General features: G+C 34.0%; 2 protein-coding genes and 2 long non-coding RNA genes across 4 annotated transcripts in view; 2 read left to right on the plus strand and 2 right to left on the minus strand.

Moving 5' to 3' along the window:
- LOC128171011 (uncharacterized) overlaps positions 1–21,288 on the minus strand; it is a 511,120-nt gene that overhangs the window by 170,124 nt on the left and 319,708 nt on the right. The window lies entirely within an intron of this gene.
- Positions 1–21,288, plus strand: part of LOC128171034 (NAD(P)H-hydrate epimerase-like) — a 172,640-nt gene that overhangs the window by 13,688 nt on the left and 137,664 nt on the right. The gene's annotated exons all lie outside the window — the stretch shown is intronic.
- LOC128171036 (uncharacterized) lies at positions 8,241–10,274 on the plus strand. Its single transcript, XR_008241984.1, has 2 exons — positions 8,241–9,484; positions 9,941–10,274. It is a non-coding gene; the product is annotated as an uncharacterized LOC128171036 (long non-coding RNA).
- The window catches only part of LOC128171042 (uncharacterized), a 71,163-nt gene continuing 62,005 nt past the window's right edge, over positions 12,131–21,288 (minus strand). The window contains exon 4 of the long non-coding RNA XR_008241989.1: positions 12,131–12,750. This is a non-coding gene — a long non-coding RNA (uncharacterized LOC128171042). The remainder of the gene's footprint in view (positions 12,751–21,288) is intronic.

The raw sequence follows: 21,288 nt of genomic DNA on the forward strand, positions 1-21,288 counted from the left end.
TCACTTGGAGTAAAGTAGTGCCTGATTCTCCTAAACTAGATATGGTACATGTACTTACAGGTTAACCTAACTGTGATACTGTTAGGCTATAGGTTCATAAGACTGAAAATTTCAGTCCCCATAGAACGGACATTCAATGTTTTCGAGCAAGATGTTTTTAATTTGATTTAGGTAAAATAGATGTATTACAGGAAGACCTATATCTTTTAATAAAAGAGGTTGCATCAACACAATATGTTGGCAGTGTCCGACCACTTGCGGATGAAACTAACAACATCATCTCTTGGTTAGGGTGTTTCGATGTTTTGAAGCCCTACGTTTTAATTGGTTTTGTTCCCTAACTATAATTTTTTCAATGGTAGCTGTCCACCACTAGTAGGTGTAAAGAAATTATCTTCCCGCGAGATAAGAGGCTTTCTTGTTACCGAGTACAATGTTTTCTTACCTTTTTATAACATATATAAAAATAACAATGTAAAAGGTTGACATTTCTTGATAAACACAGCACTAATTTCGACACTAAAGGTATACACGTCGGTTTATTCCATTTTTATTTCCCTTGGTGTACAGTATGGTCTGATTCTGTTAAACTTAATATGGCACACGTACTTTTAAATTAATTTAACAGTGAAATTGTAAGACCATAGGTTACTAACACTGAAAATTTCAGTCCAACAGACCGGACATTCAATGTTTTTCGAGCCCGGTGTTCATAATTGTATTTATGTTAGATAGATGTATTACAGGAGGGCCTATATCTTTTAAAAAATAAAGTTGTATCAAAACATATGTTGACAGTGTCAGACCACTTGCGGGTGAACCTTAAAATTTCATCTCCTGGGTATGCTGTTTCGATGTTTTGGAGTCTGATGTTTTTACTTTCTTTTTCTTAACTATAATTTTTACAATGGTAGCTGTCCACAACGTGTAAATGAAAACTTCAGCCCACGGGGTAAAAGTCTGCTTTGTTTTCGAGTACAATGCTCTCTGATATTTTTTTCACATGTATAAATTTAACAATGTAAAAGGTCGACACCGCTAGATAAACACAGCATTAATGTCGACACAAAAGATATATACGTCGGTGGATTTCATTTTTAATTTCTTTGGTGCACAGTAGGGTCTGATTCTCATAAACTTTATAGGGTACATGTCCTTTCAGGTTAACCTAATCGTGATAGTGGTAGGCCATATGTTAATAACACTGAAAATTTCAGTCCCCATAGAACGGACATTCAATGTTTTCGAGCCAGATGTTTATAATTCAATACAGGTTAAATAGATGTATTACAGGAGGGCCTATATCTTTTAAAAAATAAGTCGTATCAACACAATATGTTGACAGTTTCAGACTACTTGCGGGTAAAACTAACAATATCATCTCTTGGGTAGAGTGTTTCGATGTTTTGAAGCCCGACGTTTTAATCGGTTTTTTTCCTAACTGTAATTTTTACAATAGTAGCTGTCCACCACTAGTAGGTGTGATGGAAACATCTCCCTACGAGGTAAAAGGCTTTCTTGTTTTCAAGTACAATGTTTTCTTACCTTTTTATAAGATATATAAAAATAACAATGTAAAAGGTTGACATGTCTTGATAAACACAGCACTAATGTCGACACGAAAGGTATATACGTTAGTTTATTCCATTTTTTCCCTTGGTGTACAGTATGGTCTGATTCTGTTTAACTTAATATGGTACATGTCCTTTTTGATTACCTTAACAGTGATTGTGTTAGACAATAGGTTACTAACACTAAAAACATCCGTCCCCACCGAACGGACATTCACTGTTTCCGAGCCCGATCTTCGTAATTGTATTTATGTTATATTTATGAATTACAGGAGGGTCTATATGTTCTAAAAAAAGGATTGTTACAGCACAATATGTTGACAATGTCAAACCACTTGCAGGTGAATCTAATAATTTCAGCTCAGGGGTAGGCTTTTCGATGTTTTGGAACCCGATGTTTTTATTGGGGTTTTTCCCAAACCATAAGTTTTACAATGGTAGCTGTCCACAACTAATAGGTTCCATGAAAACTTCAGCCCACGGAATAAGAGCCTCCGTTGTTTTCGAGTACATTGTTCTTTAACCCTTTTTTAACATATATAAAAATAACACTTTAAAAGGTCGACACCGCTTGATAAACACAGCACTAATGTCGACACGAGAGATGTATACGTCGGTGTATTTCATTTTTAATTTCCTTGGTGTACACAAAGGTTTGATTCCGTTTAACTAGATAGGGTACATTTACTTTCAGGTTAACTTAACAGTCATAATTTTAGACTATAGGTTATAAACACTGAAAATTTCAGTCTTCATAAAACGGACATTCAATGTTTTCGAGCCCGATGTTTTTAATTCGATTTAGGTTGAATAGATGTAATAAAGGAGAGGTTATATCGTTTAACAAAGACATTGCAGCAACACAATATATTTACAGTGTCAAAAGTCAAAACCACCTGCGGGTGAACCTAATAATATCATCTCTTGGGTAGGGTGTTTTGATGTTTCGGAACCCGATGTTTTTATTGTTATTTTCCCTAATTATGATTTTTACAATGGGACCTGTCCACTACTAGTAGGTGGCATGAAAACTTCAGCCCATGACGTAAGAGCCTTTGTCGTTTCTGAGTACAATGTTCTTTAACCTTTTTTTAACATATATAAAAATAACACTTTAAAAAGTCGACACTGCTTGATAAACAAAGCACTAATGTCAACAAAAAAGGTAAATAGGATGGTGTATTTCATTTTCAATTCCCTTGGTGTTCAGTAGGGTCTGATTCTCTTTAACCTAATATGGCACATATACTTTTAAATAAACTAAACAGTGATAGTGTAAGACCAAAGGTTACTAACACTGGGTTTTTCAGTCCCACAGACCGGGCATCCAATGTTTTTCGAGCCCGATGTTCATTATTGAATTTATGTGAGATAGATGTATTACAGGAGGGCTTATATCTTTTAAAAATAAGTTGTATCAACACAATATTTTGACAGTGTCAGACCACTTGAAGGTGAACCTAATAATTTCATCTAATTTCATGTTTCGATGTTTTGGAGCCAGATACTTTTATTGTTTTTTTTCCCAAACAATAAGTCTTACAATGGTAGCTATCCACAACTAAAAGGTGTCATGAAAACTTCAGCCCAGGGAGTAAGAGCCTCCGTTGTTTTCGAGTACATTGTTCTTTAACCCTTTTTAACATATAGAAAAATAACCCTGCAAAAGGTCGACACCGCTTGATTAACACAGCACTAATATCGACACAAGAGATGTATACGTCGGTGTATTTCCTTGGTGTACAGAAAGATCTGATTCTGTCGACACCGCTTGATAAATACAGCACTAATGTCGACATGAAAGATATATATGTCGTTGTATTTAATTTTTATTTCCCTTGGTGTACAGTATGGTCTGATTCTGTTAAACAAGATATGGAGGGTATATGTACTTTTTGGTGAACTTTACACTGGAAGTGCTATCTAAATGCCTAGTAACACTGAAAATTTCAGTCCCCATAGAACGGAAATTCAATGTTTTCGAACCCAATATTTATAATTCTATTTGTGTTAAATAAAAAAAAATGACAAAAACAAACTCAACCATCTCAAAAATCCATAAAACAAAATACAAATTTTTAGGAGAACAACACGGAACTCCAAAAAGGATCAGATGCCTAGGAGGAATGAGTATCCTCTGCTGACTGGTCGTACCCGCCGTGTGCTCCTTGACACAATTTGGCATGTCATAATAGATGTAAATGTCAAAATCGGGAAAATGTCACATTAGGGAAAACACGAAACGTTGATTATTTGGTTTGTTTGGGATGGTCAAAACACAAACCTTGAGCCATTACATTGAAGGTAGCATCAGGTGCTTAGGAGGAGTGAGCATTCTCTGCTGACCGGTCACACCCGCTGTGTGGTCTTTGTCGTAATCGGGAAAAAACCCCAGAAAAGTCCGTAGACAATTAGATGTTAATTATGGTCTAACAATTTGTATGAAAAACGTCAGTACGAATGCAACCCAGTGGAAGATTGTATTTGCTCACAGGGTCGGTGTATCGACCATAGAACTTACGATACGAAAAGATGACTTCAAACGAGACTTAGATTTCTAATGAGAGGTAAGCATTTTTACAACTTCCATTTTTATAAAAGAAACAACAATCTATAATATCAAAAAACCTAGATTTTATTTTCTCATGGGGAATGGTTGTATAAAGCGTTGAAAAGTCGTACGTTTCAATGCTATTGATTTTGGTAAGATTTGTGTTAAATAGATGTATTACAGGAGGACCTATATCTCTTTTTTAAATTTGTATCAACGCAATATTTGGACCGTGTAAGACCACTTGTAGGTGACCCTAACAATTTCAGCTCCAGGGTAGGGTGTTTCGATGTTTCGGAGCCTGGTGTTTTAATGTCTTTTCCCCTAACCATAAATTTTACAATGGCAGCTTCCACCACTAGAAGGTGCCATGAAAACTTCAGCCCACGGGGTAAGCGCCTGCGATGTTTTTAGGGTCTTCCGTCTTCAGCGGAAGACCCTTCTATTATTCTATTGTTTCTTTTTCACTTTTCTTATTGTTATTATTCCTTTTTTTCTCACTGATTTTGTGCAGACAATTTCTCAGAGATGGCTCAATCGATTTCATTCAAATTTTGAACACTAACGCGTTTGTATCTGAAGTTTATCGGTTTTTGTGATTTTTTTAAAATTCACTTCCATTTGAAAGTTATCGTCGATAAACGATTTTTAAAAGCGAATTTGTCTGCGACGTATCTCAAAAATGAGTAAAGATATAGAGCTGAAATTTTCAGAGATGATAGATCTACCGCTTTTCTGGTGCAACACCTTCAAGAAAATTTCCGCCGTCACTTCCGGTCGTCACCGGATGGAAATTTGAAAAATAGAATTTTTCGGCTTTTTTATTTTTTAATATTATTTTTTGAAATTTTTACACCTTATAGTGACTCTCTTACTGATTCAGAATATGTAATTTGTTTTTAAATCGATCAAGGCATTCTCGAGAAATTAAGAGTCAAAGTTCTGAAGCGATAGTCCGAGTAGCTCAGTCGATAGAGTCGTGGACATGGCCAAGGCGACCTGGGTTCAGCTCACGGTAGAGAGGTATCGATGTTTCAGTGTCTGATGTTTTAATTATCTTTTAGTATTATTTATAAATTGATAAATTACAGTAAGGACTGGTTCTTTTAAACAAGAGATTGTATCATTATGTAATTTAAATGCTGTAATGTTAACAACCAGTTGACGACCCTTATTATTGCAGGCCTTAAGGTAGGGGTTTCCATGATTCCGATTCTGATGTTTTAAAATCCCATCATCGTATGTAGAGAGGTTACTAAAGGGCCTGGATCTTTTGAACTAGACATGTAACCCTAACCATAATTTTTACAGTGGTAGCTTACCACTACTGGTAAGTAGTATGAGAACTTTAGCCCACGTGGTAAGGACCTCCAGTGTTTTTTATTTACACTTTTTGACATACTGTAGAAGGTTGACACCGCTTGATAAACACAGCACTTATGTCGAACCGAAAGAGTTGGTGTTTACATGTTCAGTTCAGTGGTGTACAGTAGGGTCTGACTCTTTTAAACTACATGGGGTACATATTCTTTTATCATAAGTTTACACTGATAGTACTAGACTTTTAGTTAGTAACACTGAGAATTTCAGTCTCCACAGAACAGACCTTCAATGTTTCCAATCCCGATATTTGTAACTCTTATTACGTTAATAAGGTTTATTGCAGGAGAGCCTATAGATCTTTTAATGTAGAAGATGTACCAACACAATACTTTGACAGTGTCTCGATGTTTCTGAGCCCCATGTTTCAATTGTCTTTTAATATTATTAATATATTGAGACATTATAGCAAGGACTGTAGATGGTATCTTCGTCGTAATTTTGATATGGTAGTGCTTAACAACTAGTAGATGACCCTGAATACTTAAGACCTCAGGGTACGGGATTTTAATGTTTCCGATTCCGATGTTTACAAATCCAATTATTTTTGTGGATAAATTACAAAAAGGCCTGGATCTTTTGAACTAGACTTGTAACCCTAACCATATTTTTTACAATGAAAATTGACCACCACTAGTAGGTGCCATGAAAATTAAGTCCACAAAGTAAGGGCCTCAAATGCTTTCGGGTCCGATGCTTTTTACTCACTACTACATAATTATATAAAAACAACACTGTAAAAGGTCGACACCTCTTGATAAACACTTCACTAATATCGACCTGAAAGATATACATGTATACGTCGGTGTTTAAATGTTCAATTTACTTAGTGTATGGTAGGGTCTGAATCTTTTCACATACAGAGGGCATGTTCTTTTATCATAGCTTTACAGTCATAATGCTAGACTCAAGGTCAAGAATATTTTGTTTTATGCAGAACAGATACTTATCATTGAGTGCTCGTTTTGTAAAAGTCAATCTCAAAGTTCTTGAAAAGATTTTTTGTGACCCTTTCTTTTGATCTTATTTTCCAATATATCTGCCCTTGTTTATGGAACAGACCCTTTTTTGGGGGGAATATATAAAAGCCCACTGGAAGCTTTGTGCTACATTTTATCAAAATTTTGAGATATGGCCCACTTTTCAAAAAGTATTGCAACTGAATCAATGTCAGAAGTTGGAGGATGACAGAATGTCTCATATTAAATAGAATATTTGGCTACGGCACATTTCCCAAAATATGAAAGTAGAAATATATAGAATAATTGCATATTAAACATTTAAATATATCTGTATGTATAAAACAGCTCGAAATTTCATCGAAAATATTTTTTTTTATTTTATTTGCACCTTTCCAAACAAACTTTCATAAACATGTCAAAACACTTATGAACACAAATAAATTCAATTTAAAAAGCACTTATTTGTTAATCTACCAAAAATAAGTAAATAATCTGTAACACAAAAGCTATCTGAAAAATAAAAAAAAAATACTAAAAAGATAAAGTAGTTAAATTATAAATGACTATTTGCAGAAGCTGCTTAAAGCATCTGAGCAAGGTCCATGAATACTATGCAGGTTTGTTAAGGTTTCCCAAATGAGTTCACAACAATGTGTAGAAAATAATTTGTAATTCAAATATGTCATTATTAATTTCCACGTAACAATCTACATTCTTTACAATATTTCTAAGACAATGAATCGTAATAAGTGACTATTCGTGAACATAAATAAATCCGGTTGTTCTCTGTTATCAATAAGCGATTCTAAATTTCAATACAAGTGATACTAAATTTCATAATATCAATATTAAGTATCAAATAATCAGCCTTGTATTAGTTAAGTGACTATTTCTAAAATAGTGGGTTGGAGGCTCCACCTGCTACGTGTACACTAATGAATGGAGGTATTTAATGCATCTACAAATCATGCGATATTAGGATAATTTGCATGAACTTGGGAGAGATCATAAGTATCAGTATGACTCATGCAGGGGGAAGTCTGGCCCAATTTTGTGTAAATCGAGCTTAAAAAGTACCTAATTTGAAGGATAGGGCACAATGTTTGGACGAGGAATCACCTATATCATATTACCGGTGTATGAAAATCATTAACGATCTTAAAGGGACTTGGACACGATTTGACTTAAAATCTTCAAAAATTCATTTTTCCATTTTCAATGTTTATACTGATAAATATAGAAGTTTGTAAGGCTTTGTCAAAATTTGAAACTCAAATATTAAGTTATAAGCAAGATACAGAGTTCATAATTCTTTGTTTTGTAAACAAAGCTCGAATATTGTCATTTTTTATATATATTTGTTTAATTGGTATAAATTTTAATCAAATGTAACTTTCTTTTGTTGATAATAGCATTTAAGAAGATGTTGTATTAGTTCAAATTGTTTTTTACCTGTCATTTTGTCTAAGAAATTGTAATTCTCTACATTACATTTTTTGTAAACAACTATAAGACTCGAGCCTTGTTTACATAACTATCAATTATAACCTTTTTATCTCCCTTGTAACTTGACTTTAACATTTAATATTTTGGTCAATCATTTAAAATGCACCAATAAACCATTTTATACATAAAAAATAAAAATAAAATTGTTGATCTCAAATCGTGTCCAAGTCCCTTTAAATAAAATCTTATATACTGAGTTTAGTTTTATTATACAGTTTTGTATATCATATGAAACAAAGTTGTATAATAATCATAAGTAAAGGACAATAGCGTACAAGGCCTGACAAATCCCCCCGTACCCAGGATTTTGAAATGGCATATGAACATATAAAAAAAATCTTTACATTTGAAAGTGTACACCAGGACATCTACATGTATGATATAGAACTGCATTTCTGACAAATAAATAGTAAACATTATTACATGCACTTGGTATTCATTTCCTTTGGTTTATTTGTTTGCTTTCTAATCATTACAGCATGATCTCTTATCTGTGCTAGCGCTGCTTCTATCCGACATTGAGTGTAAAATGAATATTACGTAATAATTGTCATAATACAAATGGTATTAGATATTTTTTACATAATAGCCCAATAAAAAGGCAAAAGATGTTTTACTAAAAAGCAAATGAATTTTATATAAAACGCCGTTTAACGATTCAAGCACCCTCTCAATCGAGAAGAATGGGGTGCAAGCCTCCGCCTATCCTAGTGAGCTAAGTTGACACATTAGGATATAGGTGAATAAATTTAACTGCTTGACAATATTTAATACAGTAAAACTTTTTTGGTGAAACCCACGAATTTGGCCGATTATGGGTCTAGACTTCATTTTGAAAAATCAATAATAAAAATCATTAAAAACTTATTCTTTAAATAAAAGTACTTTTAGAATGGAGACTGGACCCATTCATACCTAAATTTTTGCAATGTAGAACAGTGAATGAACCAAGATTTTTGTATAAAACGCTGTGCAGCTTTATTTGGAAATCTATAACCGTGGTGTTTGTAGAACGAAAGCACAATATTGGCTTTCATCCTGAAATTTATACTAAAAACAATGCATACAAACCAAACATTAATATTCAAACTTCAATTGAAATTCTTTCGTCTCCATTGCTCCAAGTGGGGGATATACAACGCCTTGTACGCCCATGTCCTTTAATACGTATCACATTTTATCGCACCACTTTAAAATAAGCATATAATATCGTACCTTATTATATGATACAATATTGTATCACATTGTCACAATCAATAGATTTATTCATTCTTACTATTTTCCTATAGGGTACCTCTGATTTTTATTCTATATTCATATCCTTTTTGGTGCCTCAATTTTATCAATTCAGGTATTGGTCAATATTGGACTATACTCGGACTGTTCTATTTGTTTACTATGATGCTATAAATACCCATGTTTTGGTCAGTGAGCCGGGGTCCATTAGCACGCACTGCAGTAGTAACACGATGTATAGCTAAGTGTATTTTTTACGGTAACCATCTCCATTAGGGGTAAGTTCGTTTTTCCTTATACTTTAGTCTTGTTTGTAATATTTAAGACTTTAGGTAACTGTTCTTATACGTGTTCGATAGTATTTTCGTGTTAACGTTTTACATACTTGTTTATTTACCGTAGAGTTATGGTGCGTTTGTGTGACAAGCGTGGTTTGCTAGTTTATTTGTGAGTTTCTATTTCGTAGTCTTATACGGCGTTTTTGGTCATACATTGACTGTTTTGTAATGTTAAGGGGTCTTATACACTTAACTATATTGCACGTTAAGAGGTCTTATACGCTTAACTGTGACTGTGTTTGATACGTTAAGGGGTCTGATACACTTAACGGTTTTGTAGAGCGAGTATTGTTCGGTGTGATTGTATGGCGTGCAGTTGCGGTAATTAGATAAATAAGTATATTGTGGAAGTGAAACGTTTAATTGAAAATATTGTTATTTATATATAATTAAAAGGTTCCAGCAAGGCTCCAGCAATGTCCCAGTGATGATTCGGCCATAGTCACCAGTGTTCCGGTATTGAACATCTTACCACCCGTGCAACCTCCTTCGAGTATTCACTTACTACGCTGGAAGCCGGTGGACGGAAGCCGTCATCTTAGGACGTGGTACCGAAGGAGGACACATTGGAGGAACACTGGAGGGACACTGCTGTCCAATATACCACCATAGGACAATGACGAATCAGATATTAGAAACATTTTTTTTTTGTTAATATTTTGTGTGTGTGTGAATGTGTATATTTGTAAATTTATTGATTTTATATATAGATAAAGATTGTAAATACTTATTGTTGTTTTCATTGCTTGACTGGTTAGACACACGACGGCTGTCGTGACACACATAATACATTACAATGATATGTCTTGATACGGAACTGCATCATAATATATATCATTTTGTATACTCATCTACTTATATTTGCAAATATGCGTACATAAATGAATATATAGAATAGCGAAAAGTTTAATTCTGTGTGAACATTTAAATGATTTCACAATGATTACTGCACATGCTTATCACATGCTTATCACTTGACAGTTGCATTATTGAAAACATTAAAACACGATTATATTATTTTGTAATACTCATATACTTATATTTGCAAATATGCGTACATAAATGAATATATAGAATAGCGAAACGTTTAATTCTGTGTGAACATTTAAATGATTTCACAATGATTACCGCACATGCTTGACAGTTGCATTATTGTAAACATTAAAACACGATTATTTTAATAATTCTCAAGGGTTTGCCTATTTCAAATGTAAATATAAGTTATAATCAGCATTATTATAATTTCATGTTAAATACTAAAATCTGATTGGTTTAGACGCAATTGGTAATCCGTTCAATATTACCCTGAGCGTTAGCAACACACTTTGCAACGGGTAACCCAACGAATTGCTACCTGCGCGTAAATTATGCGCATATACGGTTTGCCATAGAATTCACTTCATTTCTATTTAAAAGCAGTAAAATTTTTCTTTAAAATTAAGACATTCAGTAAAATCAAATAAATAGCGCCCATTTGGGAGGGTAACTGTTGACACCCCTCGAAAACCATTGTTAACCCCCGCTTCGCGTCGGTTGACAATGGTTTTCTCGGGCACTAATTACATAACGTTAAATAAAATGTTCACCGGGATATGAACTCAGTTGGTACGTAATCAAGTCTTCCGAGAAGGCATTTGGGCTTCACAGGATATGATCACGTGACCAACCAGGTCCGATAAAATTTTTCAATTGCTGTTTATTTCTTAAATATTATATTATTTTACAATACTATGTTATATTATTCAAAATTGTATCATATAACACAATACTGTATCATATCATCCAATACAATAATATAGGAATCATTTTATATAACAACAAACTCATCTTTCAAACACGTTTGATTGAGGTACTTAGGACAATTGTTTTAGCATCCTTGATAATGAAGAGATCATTCTCTGTTTCTGAAGCAAGCCGTATGTATCAAATTCAAAGTTATATGATCCATATAAGTTTGTCAGGACAGCTGTTCTCCAGATATCAAACCTACATTCGACTACTCAAAAAGTCTACACGTGCTCCATTATAATAACCTCGGGAATCCGAAAAATATGGTTCGGATTTAGCATCCATACATGTTGAGTGCATCAGTATCAAAACCTGCATCATTTATACAAATTTAATAAACACTTAACAAAAAACAAGGATGTGTCCATCAAAGGGCATCTGCTCCAAAAAAAATTAACCAATTCCAAAAACCTTAAATGTATCATCATTCAGCATCTGAAACCTATGGCTCAAATTAAGCATTTGATCCTGTCAACTGCATATCTATCATCAGACACACCTGTCATGCAAGTATGGTGGAGTTAGGACCAGTAGTAAGTAAGATATAGTCATCAAATGGCACCTGCTCCAAAAACTTTGCTCTGCTCTTAACATTTTTATAGCCAACATCCAGAATTCAAGTTCCAGATTCAGCATCCAAGTCTTAAAAGTTCATTAGTTTGTCCAGATGCACCATTCATGCAAGTTTGATGAAGGTAAGTCAATTAATAATTTAGATACAAGACCTGCACCACAAACTTTTACCACGTCTAGACACCAACGGTATAACATAAGCTCCAGTCTACCTCGTGTCAGTGAGCTGAAAAAGTTTTGATTAAATGTCAATTGCCACTTGCCCCAATGGGATTTACATAAATCATTTGCAATGTTATGATATGTGACATGATTAAGTACGATAATTAAAACGTTACTGTAGTGACGTCTGTGATCAATACAGTATAATGAAAATTACAGCTTATAGTTTCGTTTAACATCTTTAATCTTCTCATGAAATACAGGACATTTTCATTTCCACATCTTCAGCCTCTTTGCACACAGATAGCAACAGACTTGATGGCTCGTGCCATCGTGAATGATGCTGCCTGTTTTAGCTTTTCTCAAACACAGGTCATTTGGACCTTTCTACATGGCAAATTGCTGCGGTAGTTAAGCAGAGAACGCCGCAACTTGATGTTCTAGACAAGTGGTTTACGAGGGCATGGTGCCCTGGCTGTACGGACACACAATTGAGTAAAAGTTGTCCTTAAACTTCTTGGTAGAGTTCATGTCTTGAGTGTGACAACTTCAACATCTTAGCAGAATTCGATGGAGAATGCATCTTCCATTTTCGTTCGCCAGACTGGACGAATCTTCAAGCAGAAGATACAGTGGCATTGAAGGGGTTTGTTCTTTATACCTCATTCACATTCCAAGTGGAACTGAAATAAAACAAAAATGTTAGATATTCACTTGTTTGTTATATGAGGTTGAATCACTGGCATGGGATACCTCCATATTGTGACATAAAATGCTTAAATTAAGTAAAATATATACATATATATATTTCGCAGGTTTCTAATTTAAAGAAAGTGACTATTTCCCTGCAAAGGGTTGACCTTATGTACCGCGTGCATGTTGCACCATCACATGTCAGAAACTTACCGGTGTATAGTTGACAATGTCCAATCCACCTACTTTTCGTGTTATTTTACCTCCCGTCTGTAACTTGCAATTTTACTGTGTAAAGTCAACACAACAGTCATAGCCGCAGGTTTCGCATTTTACTTCTGTTATGTACCTAACATATGGGGCCTACATATTGCATATCAATTTCAACAAGTGACACCCCTCTAACTAATGATAATCATTAAAAATCATTTCATGAATTTTAGCAACACTCATAAGCCTTCAAGTACAGCAACTTTCAATTTTACAAAAATATTGACGGGTACTTTATCCGAAACTGTCCCTTGCTACCTTTAACTTACACTAACATTCTCTGAAAAGTCATCTTGTTTAAAATTAAAAAAACTTATGCTATTCTAAGAAAAAGTACACCACATTTTGCCAATTCCATTGAGGTTTAAGAAAAATATGGCCATTTAAGTGAACCCACCATTTCCACTTTCCTCTATTTAACAGAGATTCATAGGGCTCCCCATAAATAAAGCATCTTTATCTAATCTTTTAGAGGTCAATTGTTGTTCAACCTCCTTAAAAAAGAAACCATATTCAATACTACATACATCTACTTGATATTATCATGATCAAAGCATCACATCACTTAAAAATACCATTACATGTATACCCTCCCCCTATCTTTTGATTTTCACAAGAAGCATTAGTTTGAACACTTTTACCAAATTTTCTGAAACTTTTGGCAATTTCCTTGAGTCATTTTCACACATAATTAAAAACAACCATCACTGATATTTAAAATTGATCTCTTTTGGAAAATGGATAATTTGTAGCATTTTTATTCACAAAAAGACATGCCGCCCTACATGTGATTTCTTGTTTACATGAAAAAGTAAGCCTAAAATCATATTTAGTGGATATCTAATATATTCTGGTTTCTCCTTTTAACTTTGCTAAAATAGTAAGACCTACATGTGTGATGTCTGTTTTTAATTAAAATGAAATTCAACCACACCTGGGTACCTGGGGACGGATGAGAATTCCATGAAAAATGTTCAAATTTTTCTACATTTTTGATGCATATATACAATGAAAGGGTAAAAATATGTTGTTTTTTGTTCATTTCAAGAGTAATTATCATACAGATGTTATTTCAAGGTCAAATGTACATTTACATATCCTACATGTAATGGTAATGGAGTCAATTGGAAAGATGGGGTGGCTTTTTCAATTCTGTATAAATACATCTAAAATATCATTTTTGGATAGGAAGGAGCAAAAACTTGAGTTTTTTGACATATTGTATAATTTGATAACTGCATATGTCTACATGTAAAGTTCAGTTGAAATAAAAATATGCTGTCTTAAAAAGATTTGGTCATATAAGTCAGGTGGCTTAATGTTATTTCATAAAATCAGACAGCGAAATGGCTGCAAATTCATAAATTTAATGATTCAATTGATCAAAACTGTTTTCAAGTATTTATTCTTATCTCATTAATTAACTGAAGCCTATTAATCGCACCAGGGTATGAAATACCTACTCTCTAATCCAATTTACTCTAGTGGTGGTCATTCTACACATTTAAGAGGGAGTTACTCCCCTTGAATATTTTTGCTAATAAATCATGTAATGACATCTACAGCCATAAAATTCATCCATTTTCACAAAATATATTACTTATGGTACAAAATCCACTCAAAATTACACTGAAATGAAAAATCTGAAAATACCATGTTGTCTTGAAGGTGGCAGAGGACAGATTTTATACAATTCATTGTAGCCAGGGGATGCGTGTCTTCGGAACTCTGTGACTAGAATTTCCTCAGTTCCCATTCAGGTCAAATACCTTTAATTCACTCTTTATAAGGCCAATCACCAATTTCTGAAGAAAATTACTAGTCAAAAACTGTAAAATTCTCTACATACTGGTTTTTATGAGATTTTGACCCTTTCATATTTTGATAATTTTTCAGCTTTTTAGACCTCCCCCAACTAATTCCCTGCAAAAGATTGACATTCCGTAAAATCACAACTTTGTATCCCATTTGCCTAATAATGCTCTGTGCCAAGTTTTGTTGAAATTGGCCCAGTGCTTCTGGAGAAGATGTTGAAAATGTGAAAAGTTTACAGACAGACAAGCAACAGACAAAATGTGATCAGAATAGCTCACATGAGCTTTCAGCTCAAGTGAGCTAAAAAACCAGTTATACATTATTTAGTACCCGACACAATTCATGCTTTTCACTGAAAGCAACTCAACAGCTATGCACCAGAACCTCAGGCGATTGAAACTGTCTATATTGAAGCATCATTTCAAATATTAATAAGTACACTGGGTTATTGCTTTAGTCCACTGAAAGGAATGTATTAATCTGTACCCTAGGCTATGGATAGGTCTATTGGGTGAAAAATAACAGCTACAAATTAGTATTTTTGGCTATTGATACTGTCACTGAGAGCAACTAAACATCAATATTAGTACCCTAGGTTATTGGTAGTAGCCTCTTGAAAGCAACACAGCAGCTGTACATTAGTATAACTTACCTCTTGATATTCGCTTTCTGGTAAAAACATAACCATTGTACCATAGTAAACTTAGCTTTTCCTATGTTCACCATGACAACCTAGCTTATTGATATTGTCCACTGAGAGAAACATAATAATTGTAAAATAGTGCACTAGGCTATTGATATGATTCACATAGAACAACATTATTTCAAAAAATGCACTCCCTTTTTCTACAGTTTTGAGGTTTCTCCCCTTTGAATAAAGATCGGTCTTTCATTTCTGCAATTTATACTTGCCTTCCCATAAGGATGGTTTGTGCCAATTTTGGTTGAATTTGGCGAAGCAGTTTTACAAAAGAAGTTCAAAATGTTAAAAGTTAAAAGACGGACGATGGACAAAATGTGATCAGAATAGCTCACTTGAGCTTTCAGCTCAGGTGAGCTAAAAATCAAAACTGAAGTAATGAAAACAAACCACATTTTCCACAGAGATTCAAAATTGTTACAAATGAGGAAATAGAGAAATTTTTCAACTCCAGGCAAGCAAAATCAACAAAAAGAAATACAGCATGGGGATTTTTCAAGGTAAATGTGTCTGCAGCAATTTGACATTTGTATAAAAATCTTTAAGGGTCAAGATTTGTTGCAGAATTTACACAACCAAACACAAGACCCCCAAACGTTACACAATGTCAGTCTCTAAAACACAACTCACTCCTTTTAAATTGGAACATGGAGGTCTATGGTTCTGTAACCATGCAACTCTAACGGTGCAACATTAGACCTGCAAACAGCAAATGTGTCAACTCTTGCCAGTAATCTCTCGCGCCTTTATTGTGAAGCCAGCCCCAAAGAAAAAGTTGATGATAATGCCTTTGTACCACAAAAATACTTTGATCAATATCAAAGAAGCAATAAATCGCCATCTTGCTGACATTCAGAAAGATGTAAATATAGTCCATGACAAGGAGTTCAGAACAGCCAATGGAATCTTGGATGGTTTCTTTAAAGAGCGAACCTGACTTGATCTGTCAAAACCAACAACACACAAAGATATTACCGAGATACATGATCTGCAGAAGATTTATAAATACCTCCAAGGTGCCACATCATCACCAGTGGTTTTGCGCCATGCTGTATGGTACTTTCTGTCCATCAATTTTATTACCAGAGGTTTAGAGTTCCACCATAAGTTTAATCATAACAGCTTTGTCTTCTGCACAGATGAAACTGGCCAATATGCTGCATTACAACACAAAACATTACAAAAGAATCATCAAGGTGGTGTAGATGCCGATGACAGCCATACAGACAAGAGAATGTACGCAACTGATAATGAAAACTGCTGTCATGTTTATCTCTTAAAGTTACTGATTTCAAAAACAGATTCAAATGCTACAAATCTTTTCAACCAATACATATAAGAGAGAGTTCATTCTGATATTTGGTATTCAGCAAAACCCCTGCCAAAGCGCACTTTCAACAAGTCTCTCGGGGATATTTGCTTTGCTGCTGGTGTTGAGCATAAATACACATCCCACTGTTTACGGGCCACTGCAAACACTTACCTTAATGATCAGGGATTTGAAGCACGACATATCATGTTCATGTCGAACCAAAGGAATGAGAGTTCAATGAGGTCATATAATAGATCGCTCTCCTCTAAGCAAAAAAAAAATGCATTCTGCGATGGCGTCTGTATCCTCATCCTCTTTTACGATCATAGCTATTCCATCGCTGTCGACCAGGTTCTCAAACTTGCAACCATGAACCCATGAAAATCAGGCTCAACTTGAAAACTTACCGTCACCATCGGCACATGAGACCACAACTCTCATATCGTCAAATTCCACAGCCACAACATCGTCCTCAATGCCAGCAACATTGTCAACAGTAAACATGAACATGCAAAACAGCTGGGTTTTTCAATAATGCAAACTTCAGGGAGAGCACATTTCGTTTTACTCAGTTGTGCTTACTGTATTGTTACATGTTGATAATGTTTATTCTTAATGAATAAATTATCTTGTTGGAAAATACTCATGTATTGTTATTGAATTCAAACTTTTGCAATTAAATATAGCATTTCTCGAAAAAAAAATCTTTCTTCATAATATTTTTGTGCACTATATTTCCCATGTCACAAGAGCTGATTTTTTGGCTCTTCCATCAATTACCCACACCTGCTAGTAAAGGTGCAAATTTCAAAACTAAGACCATTAATAAAACAAAAAATAAAATTAATATAAATATAATTTGTTTGCTCGCATTGGTGTGACATATGACCGACAAATCCAAAAAAAAAAAAGCATTCAATGCTTATATGCACGATACATAACCATTGTACCTTAGAACAGTAAGCTAAACATATGTTCACCTAAGACCTAAGAACACCATATTATGTTATGCACGATACCCTAGCTTATTGATATGGTTCTTTAAGAGAAACTTAATAATTAAACAAAAGTACACAAGGTTATTGATATGAATCACTAAGAACAACATTATTTCATTAGTATACAGAAACACTCATATCATCCAATGAGACCAACATGGCATTTCATTATAATATCTATAGTTCACTAGGATTAATAAACATAGGTAATCACAGATTACAAAGCTCACTAAGATAAGGCATCACCCTTAAGAGGCATCACCTTTATGAGACCACCTTTATCATATCATATGAAAATCATACTTTATGATCTTGGATATTCCTGGATTCTGTTGGACACAATATCATATATCATCTGTTTAAAAATTGTATGATAATCATATGTTCATAAAATTATCTTAATCAATACAATAATATAAAATTAAATATTGCATCCTATCATACTTACAAACAATATCATTAACTACAATAAAATACCGTAATAAACAATGATGAGATATGATATTGTAACATATGATATAAAATTGTATTCTGTTATACATTATTGTATTTGATCACATAATACAATATCATATTACATAATACATCATAACAGTGAATCATATGATATTATATTGTATCTTATAGTAAAATATTGTATTGTATGACACTGTATCATATTTGGTACATAATATTATATTGTATCATATGAAACAATATAATTTAATACAACATTGTATCATATCAAATGATACAATGTCATGTGAAAAAGTAAAAAAGTATATAATACTAATATATAATATTATACATATTGTATCATAATACAACAATATATATCACAATATAATACAATTTCATGCGATATGATGATATATCATATAAACCAATATCATATTATACATCAATATTGTATGACAGCAACCCAACAACTTAGCACCTATATACCTGGTATTAATCAGTATACTGACCTATGAATATGGTTTATTGAGTGAAATAAAACAGCCACACATAAGTATTATTTGTCTATTGATACTGTCACTGAGAGAAACTTAACATCAATAGTGGTACCTAAGACAATTGGTAGTCTTCTGAGAGCAACACAACATCTATACATTAATATAACTTGTCTATTCATACACCTTCTGGTAAGAACATAACCATTGCAGCTTAGTACAGTAAGCTAAACATATGTTCACCTAAGAACACCATATTATGTTATGCATTATACCTTAGCTTATTGATAAGGTCCTCTGAGAGAAACATTATAATTGTACAATAGTACACTAGGCTATTGATGTGAATCACTAAGAACAAATTCCTATCATCCAATGAGACAAACATGGCATTTCATAATAACATCTTAGGCAATGATACAGTTGACTAGGATTAACACAACAGTTTTCAATAAGTAATCTAGCCTTTTGATCAAATGTCGTTGGAAGAGCTACCAATTGTACAACAGTAACTCAGGCAATTGGTACCGTCTAATCAGAGAAACACGTAAGTTACCGTACACATATGTTACACAATACGATTAACACTGTCCTTGGAGAGCAACATAATAGTAATACATCAGAATCCTAAGCCATCGATATGGTCAACTGAGAGCAACACAACATTACTCTAAAGAACCAAACCAATTGGTAGCTACATGTATACTGAAAGCAACTGAACAGTTGTACAATCCAGTTTTATAACAGTACTCAAGGCAAATGATGATGCAGTTGATACCAAGTATCCAATGCTATTGGTACGGTCTACTAAGAGCAACAAAACAGTCATACATAAGTACCCGACACAATTCATACATTCCACTGAGAGCAACCCAACAACTTAGCACCTGGTATTATTCAGTACACTGACCTATCAATACTGTCTATTGAGTGAAATAAAACACATTAGTATTTTTTGTCTATTGGTAATGTCACTGAGAGAAACTTAACATCAATAGTGGTACCTAAGGCAATTGGTAGTCTTCTGAGAGCAACACAACATCTATACATTAATATAACTTGTCTATTCATAAACCTTCTGGTAAGAACATAACAATTGCACCTTAGTACAGTAGGCTAAACATATGTTCACCTAAAAAAACCATATCATGTTTTGCCTGATACCCTCGCTTATTGATAAGGTCCTCTGAGAGAAACTTAAAAATTGTACAATAGTACACTAGGCTATTGATGTGAATCACTAAGAACACATTTCTATCATCCAATGAGACAAACATGGCATTTCATAATAACATCTTAGGCAATGATACAGTTGACTAGGATTAACACAACAGTTTTCAATAAGTAATCTAGCCCTTTGATCAAATGTCGTTGGAAGAGCTACCAATTGTACAACAGTAACTCAGGCAATTGGTACCGTCTAATCAGAGAAACACGTAAGTTACCGTACACATATGTTACACAATACGATTAACACTGTCCTTGGAGAGCAACATAATAGTAATACATCAGAATCCTAAGCCATCGATATGGTCAACTGAGAGCAACACAACATTACTCTAAAGAACCAAACCAATTGGTAGCTACATGTATACTGAAAGCAACTGAACAGTTGTACAATCCAGTTTTATAACAGTACTCAAGGCAAATGATGATGCAGTTGATACCAAGTATCCAATGCTATTGGTACGGTCTACTAAGAGCAACAAAACAGTCATACATAAGTACCCGACACAATTCATACATTCCACTGAGAGCAACCCAACAACTTAGCACCTATTTACCTGGTATTATTCAGTACACTGACCTATCAATACTGTCTATTGAGTGAAATAAAACACATTAGTATTTTTTGTTTATTGGTAATGTCACTGAGAGAAACTTAACATCAATAGTGGTACCTAAGGCAATTGGTAGTCTTCTGAGAGCAACACAACATCTATACATTAATATAACTTGTCTATTCATAAACCTTCTGGTAAGAACATAACAATTGCACCTTAGTACAGTAGGCTAAACATATGTTCACCTAAAAAAACCATATCATGTGTTGCCTGATACCCTCGCTTATTGATAAGGTCCTCTGAGAGAAACTTAATAATTGTACAATAGTACACTAGGCTATTGATGTGAATCACTAAGAACAAATTCCTATCATCCAATGAGACAAACATGGCATTTCATAATAACATCTTAGGCAATGATACAGTTGACTAGGATTAACACAACAGTTTTCAATAAGTAATCTAGCCTTTTGATCAAATGTCGTTGGAAGAGCTACCAATTGTACAACAGTAACTCAGGCAATTGGTACCGTCTAATCAGAGAAACACGTAAGTTACCGTACACATATGTTACACAATACGATTAACACTGTCCTTGAAGAGCAACATAATAGTAATACATCAGAATCCTAAGCCATCGATATGGTCAACTGAGAGCAACACAACATTATTCTAAAGAACCAAACCAATTGGTAGCTACATGTATACTGAAAGCAA

Source organism: Crassostrea angulata, chromosome 2, assembly GCF_025612915.1.
Source record: "Crassostrea angulata isolate pt1a10 chromosome 2, ASM2561291v2, whole genome shotgun sequence".
In the NCBI taxonomy this organism is placed as follows: Eukaryota; Metazoa; Mollusca; class Bivalvia; order Ostreida; family Ostreidae; genus Magallana; species Magallana angulata.